The sequence below is a fragment of the Prinia subflava genome, chromosome 12 (genome assembly GCF_021018805.1).
Source record: "Prinia subflava isolate CZ2003 ecotype Zambia chromosome 12, Cam_Psub_1.2, whole genome shotgun sequence".
Classification (NCBI taxonomy): Eukaryota; Metazoa; Chordata; class Aves; order Passeriformes; family Cisticolidae; genus Prinia; species Prinia subflava.
This window is the reverse complement of record NC_086258.1, coordinates 18,082,776-18,095,900: the sequence shown is the minus strand read 5'-3', so window position 1 is coordinate 18,095,900 and position 13,125 is coordinate 18,082,776. Positions and strand designations below refer to the sequence as shown.

The 13,125-nt window shown below is 45.0% G+C and overlaps 1 long non-coding RNA gene across 1 annotated transcript in view; it reads right to left on the bottom strand.

Moving 5' to 3' along the window:
* Window positions 1-11,758, bottom strand: part of LOC134557218 (uncharacterized) — a 110,627-nt gene extending 98,869 nt beyond the window's left edge. Inside the window, exon 1 of the long non-coding RNA XR_010082004.1 lies at window positions 11,147-11,758. This is a non-coding gene — a long non-coding RNA (uncharacterized LOC134557218). The remainder of the gene's footprint in view (window positions 1-11,146) is intronic.
* Between the last annotated feature and the right edge of the window lie 1,367 nt (window positions 11,759-13,125).

Sequence of the window (13,125 nt, the reverse complement as noted above, 5' to 3'; positions counted from 1 at the left end):
ATCTCCCAAAGTCTTTCCTAAGCACAGTGTTCCAGTGTACAAACTATTTACTCTGTACTTCATTCAGCACTGACAAAACCACCTCTGAGCCTCTTTAGAAAGGAAACAGATAATAAATCAGCTAACAAGCCTGGGCTCTAATTGACAACACAGGAAGGAGGGAAAGATGCGGCGTCTCCTCATAACCGCAGGAAGGACTTCAGGAAAGCAGGGTATAATTAATCGAGTTGGGATTTCACCAAGATCCCCACGTCTTATGAAAAATGCCATAAGACATTTAATGACCACAGGTGAGCAGAATCTTCGGTTTACGTCTCATTTGGAGCTGAACACACAGAATATAAAGCGAGTCAACGCCAGCCCCAAGCCCTGCACGAATTATGCTCTCCACTTTTCCATTTGCCTTTGGGCGTCCCACAGAGCTCCCTCCACGAGCTGTGGGACCTCCTTTTGAGTGAGGTGAACAGGAGTGCTCCTTGTGACCACTGCAGTGACTGCTCAGGGGAAAAATTAGCTGAATATGGATCTCTCTGCCATTTCACTGCTACTTTATTTTAGAAGAATGCAGCGGGGATGGGGAGGAAAAAAGAAAAGTCAAACCAGAAAAAAAAGTCTTTGCTAAAATATTTATTTACTATCAATAGCTCAGGAAGTGTTTTGTTTAGGCAACAGCCAGGACACAGCAGCAAGACACCCTGACTTGACCCACGGGGGGTGGGATTTTCAGCTAGACAAAACAGCAGTTCATTGTTAGCCCTGAGGGTGGGCAGAGGTTTGTCACTGACTTCTCCAAGAAAAGAACTGAGACAGCAAAACCCTCCCAAACCCCTCCTACAAATAATAGCACTGGCACCATGGGACAGCCAAGTGTTCACCAGGCAAGATCTGCTCTCTTTTACTTCTTTTGGAATGACTCTAGAGCTCACCTACATGAAAAAGACAATTGTACCTGACTGTTACACACCCACAGCAATCCTTAATCATCAGCATCAGGGAGCTTTATTTAAGGAGTGAGAAAAACCATGAGGAAAGACTGGGAACTCCCACAAAATCAGTGCCTGGTGGGCTGGGTGGCCAGCAGAAATGTCTTGGTAGGTGAATTTACTGTGCCAGCCTGTCCCTATCCTTTGACCAATGAAATCTTGTTGCCAGAGCCACAGCTGTGCCTAAAGGCTGGAATTATATTAGTATTTTATCCTCAATGCTGTTTGGAGGTGAGGGAACTGGACAGAGTGGCTCTGCAGGAGTCTTCATTCATGTGGACCTCTGTGTTTGGTAATTTGGGTGCAGTGTGGTGTGCACAGCATTGATCCTTTTGCATGATTAATTAAAAAAAAATATATATATATCCTGAAGACCAACAACTGGAAAAACTAAGAACACATCCAAAACCAGAAGTCATTTAGGCCACCAGGAAGCAGGCAAGCACTCCCCTGCCTCAAGTACTGTGGAATTAAGACACTCATAAATCCTTGCCCAGCAAGCCCTGGAGAAATAAAAGAGGCTTTAAATATAATCTATCCTACCACTTCATAGAGCAAGGGGAGCAGCAGAACGGAGGGTAAGCTGAGAGGAAAGGACAAACATAATTGCTGGAGTCAAACAGAGGAAATTGCAGGTAAATACCAGCTGGATGAAGCTCCAAAAACTGCCCCAACACCCGGGGTGTCTCCAGGTGGGGTGAAGGAGGCACAGGGGTCAAGCACGGTGTAAAAGGCACAGCTAAATGCATTAATCAGAGCTGTACCATTGAGGCTGCAGTGCTGGGTGGGTTTTTATCCACCTCTGACACTCAAAAATGGTGTGAGGAAATGCAGAGTGTGCCAGCTCCTCGGGCCTCCAGCCAGAACAATGAGAGGCATCTGCAGGACCTCTTCCAACGTGCTGGCACAACAATGCCACATGTTTGGCACTTGTGTCCCATGGCAGGGACCTGGAGGAGAGAGGACTCAAAATGACAGGTCTGCCAGGGAGGAATTGGGCAGAGCTGGACTCATAAAAGGAAAAATAACTCTGATTTTTTTTTTAATTCCACCCAGAGCTGTGCCAGCTCATCCATTTGCTTCCCAGCCCAGGTCTGGATCACCAGTGGTGTTTCCCGTGGCCTCTGGGCAGCACTCACCCTCTCAGCAGCCCAGAGAGGGCATTTCAGGGCAGGCCAGGGCAACCCAAGAGCAGGCACATCACAAGAACTTTGTGTTGCCAGGGAAACAGCTCCCTCGGTGATGGAAGCATCGTTCTGGGGTTATTTTCTGCTCCTCATTGGCCTCAGGTAACTGAATCAGCCCCAAAGCACAAAGCAGGGGACAGAAAGCAAAATGCAGCAGAGACAACACAGAGCAAGCAGGAAGGTGAGAGTGCCCAGCAGTGCCAAAGCACCAGGCAGGAGTGGGCAAGGTTTTGTCTGTAACACCTGGAGAGCTGCCCAACATTAAATGAATCCTCATTATTAAATAAAACCAGGCTGTGAATGGCCAAGCCACCAAGTCCCTACAACCAAATCAGTCTCATGCTTTTCTTCTCTTGGTTTGATAGTTGAAACAAAATAAAATATACTAATAATATTAATGATAGAAACGACAATAATAATTGTAATGAAAAAGAGAGGGAGAGATATAAGACCCAAGGGAAGCAAGTGATGCATAATGCAGTTCCTCACCACCCCCTGAATGATGTCCAGCCTGTCCCTGAGCAGAAACTGGGAGCTCCCAGGCAACTCCCCCCAGTCTATGCACTGGGCAGGACTTTCCATGGCCTGGAATATCCCTTTGGCCAGTTTGGGTCAATTGTCCTGGCTGTGTCCCTCCCAGATTTGTGTGCACCTCCTCACTGGCAAAGCACAGGACACTGATAAGTTCTTGAATCAGGGTAAGCACTATTCTCATGCTAAATTCAAAACACAGCACTGCACCAGCTAAGAAGAAAATCAGCTTCATCCCAGTTGAAACCAGGACATACATCATCAAAAAGTAACCCTCAGAAAATAAAAGATAAAAATCAAACCACAGGATCTGAGAAGGCAAGGAAACAGGTAAAATTCACCAGTGCTTTCTGCTGCATTCCCTGGTGGAGAGCATTTCCCAATTACCATGACACACACCAAGAGCAAAGCTAATCCTCCAGGGGATCCCTTCCAAAGGAACCTCCATGCTCTGTGCTGCTGGCCTCATTCCCAGCACAGGGACTGAGTGGGGAGAGCACTGCAGACAGAAACTTTCAGTTTTAGTGATTCTGAAATTGTCAGTCTGGCTGTTGTTTAAACTGCAGTAGCTTTTCATGTCAGTCCAGGTTTGGGGGAATTCCAGAGCGTTTCACTTGAGGCTTCTCTAAGCAAAGAAGAGATGGAAAGTTTTACAGATTCATCTTCCCACTCCTACACATATGGGTAAATGAGCCCAGCGTGGTCCTTGGCCCATTTTAGACCCAAACCACCCCAAGCAGCCCCTGTCCCCTCTACCCTGCAGGGGGGAGCTGGCTGTGACCCCACACAGCAGCAGGGCTGCAGCTCCCTGGGGGCTGGCAGAGCCAAGCTGGGGCACAAGGCTGGCTCACCCACTGTCCCCAGCTGTCTCCAGGTCACCAAATAGCTCCAGTTTCCTTGGAAAGGAGGAGGAGAAGACAGGCAGGGATGCAGGAGGAAATTTGGAGTTTTCTTATTACCTTTAAGTTATGTAAAATGATTTGTTGTGGGTTATTTCAGCGCCGTCAGTGAAGTGGCTCTGACCACGAGCACCAGAGGGGTTAAAGACCACATATCAAATCCATCCTTTGAATTTTGGGGGCATCTCAGGATTATCAAGGCAACAAAGCTTTGGTGTTTCCATCCCCCAGGTGCAGCACAGAGAGCTCAGCTCGCTGGAGGAGGGTGACCACATCCTGGCCTGCAGAGCCTGGGTGCCACCAGCGTCACCCAGAGCTGTGACAACAGGAAAGGAGCGTGGGCACAGGGCCAAGCCACCCCAGCACCAGGGGTGGGATGGGGCAGGGACAGGATGGAGAGTTGCAACCACAGAATGGGGGCTGGAAGGGACCTTTAAAGCTCCTCCAGTCTAACCCACTGCCACGGGCAGGGACACCTTCCACTAGACCCCGGTGCTCAGGAGCCCTGTCCAACCTGGCCTTGAATGTGTCCAGGGATGACACCTAAATTATTTTTACTTTTAACCCAATATCCAACCACCCGTGGCCCACAATGCAGACTTTTCCACCCAATTACAAAATACCCCCAGACCCATGAAGAAGAAGGTGAAAAAGAAGGACTCAGCCTCTGCCTGAAATCCTCCATCTTCCTTTATTTATATTACTATATTCTAAAACCTTAAACTGAAGTTTTCCACCATTTAACATTTACACACTTTATTCAAACTCCACACCCACAATCCCAGTGCTGTCACTCAGTTTTGGAAGCCTTCTCCATGGCCTCAGGTTGAATGCAGTGCTTTTTTGAGGGTCAGTGCCTGTCAGCACAGAAAGCCTGAAATTCTCAGTGCCCAGGGTTCCTCTAGGTCTGGTTTTTAGAGGCAGGAGACAAACTGGAGGACACCTTTTGAACCAGTGGCCTCACCTCACTGGCACTCAAAGACTGATGGCAAAAGCAACTTTTAAAGAAACAAGTAAACAAAAAGAAAACCCCAGTTTATTGTCCCAATACAATTTTGATTTCTGCCAAGCTAAAACGGTCTGTCTTTACTTGTTTGCAGAAACTTTTACCATGCAAACAGCTGGGGTAAAAAGGATATTCCTTGCAACAAGGACCAAAAAAATCCCCAAACACACAGATATTTGAACGGGGTGTCCTAACCCAAATCACATCCCAGAATTTCAGCTTGATTTCAAGGATCTGGCAGAGAGGGACACTCACCATGTTTTGGCAATTTGGGTCTTTGGACAGAGGTATTTATATCTTTTCCTCTTCATTTTTTGTCTTTTTTTTTCCCCCAAGACCCAAATTTCTTAAATCATGACTTTTATTAAACCCCAGCATGGTGCAGATCACAGCCATAATTCTTTTTCCCCCACCTTCCCACCACAAATCCATTCAAAGTGAGTGACATTTGCAAAGTGTATTTTCATGGCCCTCCATAATCCCTTCAGAATATTAAGACTGCATTACTTTGTCTTTGGTTACATTAACTTCAATTTTCCTTATGAGTAAGTATTTGGCTAAAAATTAATATAGTGAAGTTGAAAAGAATCTTATGATAGGAAAAAGACTAATTTCATCTCTGGCTGCTCAGATACCAGAGTACACTGGGGTTAATGTAATTAACTTACAATTTTAGCCTAGGTTGTGTACATACACTGAATCTCCCTGCTGGAAACAAGATTAGATTTTATTACACTATATATCCTGGTTATCTTCACCATGCCTCCAATATTACTTCCCTCAATGACTTCAAGGCTCTCTGCTGCAATGAAAATGCAGAACCATCTGGTATTGAGCCCATGCAGTTTATTTAAGGATTTAATTAAATGCTCTAAATGGAGAGCTTCTTTGAATTAACATTTTAAATGTGACTTATTGCAGGTTTAATATTGTCTTAATGCCAACCTGGGAAACTCCATAGCCAAGTTGTTGACGTTTAAATTGAATTCATTTGGGTGGCTCCAGGGGGACTCATTAATTAATCTAAACAACTAATGGGGATTGGTTCTGACTTTTGATGAAGATTATTTACAGAGACAATTTGCAGTGAATAAAGAGTCACAGTAGGCAAATGTTTAATTGAATTTAAAAAAAAAAAAGGACATCTCATTGTGTTCAATATCAAGGATGCATCTTGCTAGTGGAGCTTTGAAATACCAAGAAAGGGACGATTGCTTGAAGCTTCCAACTGCACACTAATAACAAAGAATGGGTAATTACATTTGCCTGTGTAATTTGCAGCTCGTGAGAGGACAACAGGTCTGTCTGGCTTACAGCACACAGAGAAAGACCCTAACAGGAAACATCCTGTTTTATGAAGACCAAGTTGCCCCACTCACATACCAGAAAATGGCATTTTCCAACCAATCACTGCTGGAAAAACAGAGTCAACTCCTCTCACTTACATTTGCAATAACCCAGAACAACTGCAATGAGCTCAGCAGAGCTGTTTTAATTTACAACAGCTTAACCTATAACACCCAATCTCCTTTTATTCTCTGATTATATCAACTTTGGAATCAGCTATTTGCGCCAACAGCTCCTTATGTGGTTCTTCTTCAGCCAGCCACAGGACCAAAGCAGTACCTGCTTTCCTGGGCAGCTGCACTCATTAAAGCAAATTTCCCTTAGCGTTTTTGCACTGTTGTCATCGTTATCCCCTCTCATCTGGAAGCTTCCAGTAACGCCAGGGGTTACCAGCAAAGCAAAAACCCACGGAGCACTGAATGCTCTGCCAGGGAAACACGAATCTGCCCCCACCACCCCGGCTCCTGAGGGCACCAACACCTCTAAAAGCTGAGATTTCAGGCGTTTGGAAGTTTGCAGCTGTGTGTTTAACACAAAGCTGGTGTGTTACTGGTGAGCATCGCAGGTGAGCGCAGCAGAACCAGGAGTGAGGCCGGGGCACGTCAGGGGGAAGGTGTCAGCAGCAGGTTGGGGCTCTGCTGCCCAACACAGCCTCTCCTGTGTGATTTCTGCTCTTGCACGTTATGGATTGTCCTTAACCTAAAGCCAGATTGATTTGAAACTTAAAAGCACAGCACTGAAAGGCAGGAGAGGTGATGGACAGGAGAAAAAGGGATTTGAGAGGAAAACACAGCATCAAACGCCACAAGTGCTGCTGCAATTTTATATGTGGCCTTTAACCACGCAGAGAAAGTTGATGGAGAAATTATCCAGCCCCTGAACAGGATTATCTGAGCTTCAAATCACAGAGCTCAGGACCACAGCAACCACCAAAGATGAGGAACAGGGCTTGGGGCAGCACACACTGACTCTGCCTCTCCCAAGCCTATCAGTAACTTGGGAGACTCACATCTCTTAGTCTGCTTTAATCCATGAAGGATTAAAGGATGTGAAGCCATGAAGGACCTCAGCAGTGCTCAGGATGCTCATTCACACCCAACAGGCACCTGAAAGCTTTTAGCAGGCTGTGGGCACTGAACTTACTAATTTTATCACCCACAAGAGTCAATCCAATGTTTTGAGCTCTATTGTCCTGTGTCCAGCTGCAAGATCCAACTGAAAAATAGAATCAGCTTGGTTGGAAAAGACTTCTAAGACCTTTAAGTCCAACTGTTGGCCCAAAACTGCTCAGTCCATCACTGAACTGTTTTCCCAAGCGCTCTCCCTTTCTCCACTGTTTTGCATGATAGGAGTCCTGCCCCACACTAGCACTGCCCATGGGTTAAACCCCTCCTGAAGGCTCTCAATGGGGTTCACACCAGATTAAACCATTGTGGGCATGCATTTGTGAAAAACTAGGTTCACTCTCCTGGTAAAAATTAAAAGTTTAATAGAGGAGACAGTAGGAGACAAAGATAATAAAGCAAATTTTAATGGCCAGGTACAAGAGCACAGCTGCTGTTTCAGAGACACCCTTTACATACCCTTTCTATTGCATCAGCCTATTGCATAGTCATAAACAATCACACACATTTAAACTTTTCCCCAAATAGTTTACATGTTCCAAGAACTGTTTAGCATGGCCCTACCTTGGGTCCACCTTTTTAGAGCTTGTGCATTTCCTGGCAGTGGTTTTACTCTGTTCTTATTGTCACCTCCAGCTTGGGTTTTGGTCCCTACTTTCTACAGACCATAAGTGCTCATAGTTGGCAGATCAGTAGCAGGGGTGTTCATCACACCTTCGCTGGATCTTATCCCATCCAGGCAGCTCAATTATCACAAGCATGATTATATCAGCTATTCCACTACTGTGCCTAAGCTTAGTTAATAGCAGAAATAAAAACTATCTCTTTAGAGCAGAGTTACTCTAACATTATACATACGGCATCATTTTAATATTTGCGAAAAGCCTATATTATTATAATATGTATTTATAACAATCTCCTGCCAGGCTTCACCTCAGGAGAGGCCAAGCCCAGGCTGGGCTCACGGTGCCAGGAAGGGTTACCCAAGGAAAAAAATCATCATTTTCCCCACCTGCCCTGGTCTGTGCTGCCCCAGCCCAGGGCTGATCCTCCCCTGACCTCTCCTTGCCAGAGCTGCGTTTTATTCCCGATAATACCCCAACCTGCCTCGCCTGAATCCAGGAGGTTCCTAACTTCTTTCCGAGGCTGGACACGTTTTGCATGCTAATTTGGGAGGCAATTGAGGGGGAGGGCACATTAAGGAACGGCACTTAGCCATTAAGCCAGGGAGACTAAAGCATCCAGCCCGGCTCAGCGCGGCTGGAGACTGTCTAGAGCATCGCCAGCTGCTCTCAGATACCTACAGTGGAGCTCTTTTATGCAAACACCTCCAGTCACAGCTTTTGTGGATCTGACAGACAGAGTGGTTAAAAATTAGGCATTCTGTGGGTATCCAGTGGAGAGACATTGTACGGCACATCTGAAGAGGGGAGTCACACTCGGAAGGGAAATTCTGAATTGTCTGAAGGGGAAGGGCTGCTCAGGCAGGCGGGATGGATCCCGATGGCGAATCAAGCCGTGCTGTGAGCATCACCCATGTCAGCCCTCCCCATCCTCCCAGGGATGCAGCTCCAGAAATGTGGATTCGCAGACAGAAGGCAGTCACATCCCCTCCCAAAAAGGAACCAAGGCAGATATTCGCTGCCAATGGGAGTGTGGAGCGAAATGCTATTTTCCCCATCAACTCTCAAAATTTCCTACAAAATATCTCCTTTTTTTTTTTTTTTTTTTTTTTTTTTTTTTTTTTTTTTTTTTTTTTTAATCACAGACTCGCTCAGGGCTCTCTCGATGTGGTGTAGCTGTTTAATGTATTTTATTTTTCCCCAGGATTGCTTGCTCCCGGTGTGAAGAGTGTCAGTTATTTTGGGAAACCTGAAATCAAGTGGGCGAGCGGTGGAATTATTCATGAGGACACCGTGAGGAGGGAGGTTACCTCCTTCACCCCGACGGGAGGCTGAGAGCTCAACCATTGTTTCAGGCTCAGAATGAAAAGGCAAAAGTTTGTGCCCCCTTGAGCCCGGACAAGGCATTAGGAGCTGAAATTATAGGGAAAGGCACAGCTGGTCCATCGCTGGAGGAGGGAGGGGAGCTCTGGCAGTGCTTGAGGCTCCTTCCAGCCCTGTGCAGCTGGGGTTTAGGTAAAACCAGGCACACACCACGATATCCTTTAGGTCTGAGCACCCACGAGGGCAGAAAGCCGGGGTTTGGTCACTCTGCAGGGCTGTGAGCTGCTCTAAACACCTGCCTGCCCTTCCTTCCCAGAGCAGCCACCCTCCCATTTCACCCCTGGGCACTGAGCTTTTCCCTCATGCTGGTGTGACAAACTAATACCTGCCTTCTAAAGCTTCTCTTAGATGTGATGCTATTGTTCCACCTTTTCTACTTTTCTGTTTTTCTGCTTTTTCCAGGTCTGCACCTGCCTGTGCAAAAGGCACACCCCACACGTGCCCTCATCAGTGAACCACGTTTGGGGACAGCACAGGGCCCAAAGCTTCAATAAACCACCTCTCTTTCCCAGGCCTTTAGGAACACAGTCCTTCAGCAGCACTGACCATCTCAACCCTTCCAAATTTAACTGGAGAGCCTCATTTCTGCCCTGCAGCTCTGCCAGACCAGAGGGTTGGGCTCAGCCCAGGGCAGGAAGGACCATGAAGGCAGACCCAGCTGCCCAGTGGAGACTGGTGGCTGCAGGGGGATCACTGGGGCAAAGTAAACATTCTCTGAGCAGGAATGAGCGTTGTGTTTTTGTGTTCTGTTGTTTGTTCTGTTTCGGTTTTGAACCCAAATCCTGGAGCTGCCCCTTATTCCAGTAATGATTTCTGATATTCACTGCGTTTTCTCTTGAACCCTCTTGTTGCTGTAGGGAACACCAGATGCTCTGGCTGTGCTGCTGTTGCCTAGGGACAGCCTTCAGATATCTTGTTTGATTTTTCTGCCTCATTTATCATCAAATCAAAATCTCTTATCCAAACTTCCACGGACTCCTGTGGGCTTTGGTAATAGCAATTAACAGCATCTGCTGAGGGGTAACCACACTGCTCCTGTCCAGGATGGGAAGGAAATATTTGGGATGGAGAACTGACAGATTAGGGACTGACATTTAGATGACTACAGAACACACATCAAAATAATATACCTCTGTATTTCATCTTTTATATGTATAAATCCATCAGACATATATATGCACATAAAAACTCCTTAAACCCCCTAAAACCTCCCCAAGTGACCCTCTGAGATGCCTTGGGAGCGCAGTTTATTTTAATTGGAGGCTGGTCAGACACAAATGCATGGGTAGAGACAAACTTTGACAGAAGAGGTAAAGTGCCTGCTAGGGAGAAGGGATTGATTTAAAGCAGCAAACTAAATTTGGAAGCGAGGTGATAGAAACTGGCACATGAAAATGCATTCTCTTTTTTACTCCCATTTACACTCCTCTGTTATAAATAAGGTTACTTTAAGAAAAAGGAGAGTTCGAGTTGTCATGTTTGAAATGTTAGATGGCAAAGCCATCCCCTTTGTCCCTGTTTGGATTGAAATGTGTCTTTCCACATCCCACATGGAATAGAAACAGTAAAACCAGAACATTTAAACAAATATTTGCAAGGGAAGTTTGTTTGTTTTTAGATACTTGTCCTACTCCAGACAGGACCCACAGACCACACAGAGTGTCATAAAACACCGTTTCTTTTCTCCCTCTCCAAAGAAAGGAGCAGAAATGTGTGTTACAAAGGAGATTTGGGTGAGTGCAGGAGAACAGGAAAGATTTACACTCCTAAATGCAAAAACCAGATCATGATATCTGTATCCATTTCCATGTATTGAGCCAGAGCTGCACCAAGAGCCTCTCACACAAGGGATGACCTTAAAAATGAGTTTCAAATACAGCTGAAACCTGGTTTGGACACACAACAAAAACATCACTTGGTCTGGCTCCCTCCAGATCATCCCAGGAATGGCAAAAAATCTCCTTTTTGCCAATCAGGGCACAAAGCTTTGAAAGCAGAAAGCATCACTGCAATCGTTAAGAGGCACGATTTAGTTTTGAAATAAACAAAGCTAAAAGACTGACCTTCTGTCTCTCACCAAGACTTTGCTGTCTTTGGTATTAAATCCACAGGCAGAATCTTCCATGTCCTGGAAAAAATATATTAAAGAGCCTGAATTTGTGTTTTTCCTGAATTTGATACCTGGTTGTGTGCCTGTGTAGTGTAAATACTGTTGGAACAAAGAGAGTTTCAGCTCTGTGCTCAGAGTTTCTGGTAACTCAGGTGCAGGTGAGACCAAAAATCATTAAGTAAAAGTTTCCAGTTTCTCAACACTGATATGAATATACAACAAAAGACAGTTCTTGGGGGACTAAGTGGCTGGAAACACACAGAAAAAGCCTTAAAAATAGAATAAAATGAAAATATTTTCCTGTCTAAACTTCCTTTTACAAGAAAAAAAGAAAAAACACTGAAAAATGTGAGATATCTGCCACTTTGTGCAGCAAGAAGTGGGACAATTTTTCCAAAAGCTTTTCAAGTCTGACCTTTCATCAAAACTGGAGCAGCCATTAACAGCTGAGGATGCTCTGCAGTTCTGCAGCCTCTCTTCTCCCCTGTTGTGCCAATATCTCTATTTTAGAGCTACAAACACAGAAAGAATGAGCTTTTTCCTCCCAATACCACTCCCCAGGCAGGTAAGGATGGCCTCAAGAGCAGAGCCCAGAGCTGCAGAAAAGCCATCCCAGAAAATCCTTGAATTTTTGAGGAACAGCCAGAGGTGATGGCAGGAAGGCTCCAGAAAAATCCTGGAGAATGGAGCCAGCTGTGGCAACAATGGCTCTGCAAATTGTTAGGAAAATTAATCCACAAATGCCAGAGGTTTATGTCCAAAAAGGAGACAGAGAAGTCTTTTTACTTTAGTCGAACAAAGGGAGAGGCCATGGGGCATTTCCCCTGGGGTTTCTCAAATGTTGGAGGACACAGCCTCCTGTTTATCCTAATTTCCCTCTCTCTTTCCCCATTGGCTGAGCTACTTGGGAGGTACAGACTTCCTGGAATGCCTAAGATTCCCCTTTAATGTATAACCCCCCTTTTAATTTTTAATTCTTATGGGATTTATGGGTTTTCCTCACTGTTTCTTTCATCTTTCAATATCCAATTTCATTTCTCAGGAAACTACGGATTGTTTGTAAAGGCAAATATCTTCTTTTCCATTCATCGATCAGAGGAATCCTTCCCATTGTTTCTCTTATCTCTCGGTGCTAGATTTATCTATCAGCAGACCCACAGCTTGTTTGTAGAGACAAATCTTGTCATTCCTCTCAAAATGGTTCTCCCGATGGAAAGGAGAAAATCCTTGAATTTTTGAGGATGATAAATACATATTATGAAGTCGGCTTTTCAAATATTAAGACGAATGCTATATGTATAATGTCAAAACAACTTTGATTTTATTTCTGCTATTAACAAAACTTAAACATAGTAATAGCGGTAACTGATATAGTTATGAGTGAATGGTCTGCTTGGTCTGGATAAAATCCAGTAAACATCACGAGGACCCTGCTACTGATATGCCAACTATCAGAATCTGCCATCTGAAGAAAGTATAGACCAAGGCCCAAATTCGAAACAATAAAAAGAACAGGCTGAAACCACAGCCAAGAAACATCCATGCTCTAAAAAGGCAGACCCAAGGAGTGGCCATGCTAAACAGTTCCTAGAATATAAAAATTCATTTATGGGAAAGTATGAATATGCATAATGGTTTATGAATATGCAACAGTATGATGTAATGGAAAAGGTATTTAAGGAATGTGTCCGAAGATGAAGTGTGCTCTTGGCTGAATGCCAAGCACCCGGCCGTTTAACCCTTTATCTCTATCTCCTATTGTCTTTTTATTAAACTTTTTAAATGTTATCAAGGAAGTAAATCTCATTTTTCACAAGGAATAGCTGGAGGTATCAGCAGGAAGGCTCCGGAAAAGTCCTGGGGAATGGAGTCGGCTGTGGCAACAATGGCTCTGCAGATGGTTCTCCTGATGGAATGGAGAAAATCCTTCCA